The sequence below is a fragment of the Chrysochloris asiatica genome, unplaced genomic scaffold, assembly GCF_000296735.1.
Source record: "Chrysochloris asiatica unplaced genomic scaffold, ChrAsi1.0 scaffold00021, whole genome shotgun sequence".
NCBI lineage: Eukaryota > Metazoa > Chordata > Mammalia > Afrosoricida > Chrysochloridae > Chrysochloris > Chrysochloris asiatica.
In genome coordinates, this window is record NW_006408539.1 from 10,621,582 (window position 1) to 10,623,640 (window position 2,059).

The following is a 2,059-nucleotide window of genomic DNA, read 5'->3' on the forward strand; positions in this document are numbered from 1 at the left end:
GGAAACACAGATGTCTCAAAAAGTATCACAAATCATTTCAACTTTCTTGCTGTTGTTAGGTGGCATAGAGTTGACACTGACTCATAGCAACCATATGCACAACAGAACAAAACATTGCCTGGTCAAGTGCCAACCCCACAATCACTGTTATGTTCGAGCCTGTTGCTGTTGTCACTGTCCCAATACATGTTTTGGGGAGGGGTCTCCTTCTTCTTCTCTGAGCCTCCACTTTACTAAACATGATATCCTTCTCCAGTGACCGGTCCCTCCTGATGATATGTCTGACTATGAGAGATGAAGTCTAGCCATCCTGGCTTCCAAGGAGCACTCTGACTGTACTTCTTCCAATTATCGAATGGTTTGTTCTTTTGGCAGCCCATGGTACTTTTAATATTCTCCTCCAACACCATAACTCAAATGCAACAATTCTGCTAGGGTCTTCATTATTCACTGATCAACTTTCACATGCATACGAGATTACTGGGTCAGTCGCACCTTAGTCCTCAAGCTGACATCTTTACTCTTCAACACTGTAAAGAGGTCTTGTGCAGCAGATTTGCCTAATGCAATATGTCGTTTGATTTCCTGACTGCTACTTCCATGAGTGTTGGTGGTTGATCCGAGCAAAATGAAGTCATTAACAACTTCAATCTTTTCTCCATTTATATGGATTTTGTTTACTGATCCAGTGGTGAGGATTTCTGTTTTCTTTACACTGAGGTGCAACTTATACCGAAGGCTGTGGTCTTTGATCTTCATCAGTATTTTAAGTCCCCTTCACATTCAGCCAGCAAGGTTGTATCATCTGCATATTGCAGGTGGTTAATAAGTCTTCCTCCAATCCTAATGCCATGTTAATCTTATATCTGGTTTTATTGACAATCACTAAAAATTGAGTAAAACCAGATCTAGTATTCCGCTTCACTCGGCTTCATTCATAAGGAACAGCTGACTTGGTAACAATAAATCAAAAAACCAAACCACTTATCTTTGCACTGGCTCTGACTCATGCTGGTACCCTGTGTGTCAGAGGAGAACTGGTTTCATAGGATTCATAAGGACTGGTTTTTTGGAAGTAGATTGCCAAAGTCTGTCTTCTGAGGTACTTATGTGTAGACTTGAACCTTCACCCTTTCAGTTAGCGGAGAGCATATTAGCCATTTGACCCGATCAGGGCCCCCTGTTGTTGCTGCTGAGTGCCATTGAGTCAGTTCCAACCCATAGTGACCCTGTACATGGTTTTTGAGGAGCAGCTGGTGACTTTGAACTGCTGACCTTGCAGTTCAAATTGTCCTTGCAGTCCAGTACATTATCCCACAGCACCACACCAGGATTTCCTAGTAGTGATAAAACCAAACCCACAATCATTGTCTCAATTCCGCTTCACATCAACCCTGTATGACAGAGTAGAACTGCTTCCACAGGGTTTCCAAGGCTGAAATCTTCACAGAAGCAGATTGCCACATCTTTCTTCCTCAAGGCAGTCGGTAGGTTCAAACCACTGATCTTTCAGTTAGCAGGCTATCATTTCAACCACTGTACCACCAGAGTTCCTTCCCTGGTAGTTACGATGTTGTTTTATTTCTGTTGAGTTGGTTTCAACTCATAGTGACTCTGTGCACAACAGAACAAAACACTGCCTGATCCTGCACCATTCACACAAGTTTTCTTATGCTTGAGCCCACTGTGAATGCCACTGTGCCAACCCATCTCATTGGGGACCCTCCTTTTTTTTCTCTGACCTTCCACTTGACCAAGCACAATGCCCTTCTCCATGGACTGGTTCCTCCTGATAATATGAGACACGGAGTCTGATAGTAATGCTGTTGTTGTAGTTAAATGCTATCTAGTAGGTACCGACTCATAGCAACCAGATGTACAATAGAACGAAACATTGCCAGGTCTAGGGCCAACCTCACAATCACTGCTATGCCTGAGTCAAATGCTGCCACTACTCTACCAATCTATTTCATTAGGGGCCTTCCTCTTTTTCTCTGACCCTCCAACTTTACCAAACATGATATCCTTCTCTAGTGACTGGTCCCTCCTGATAATACAT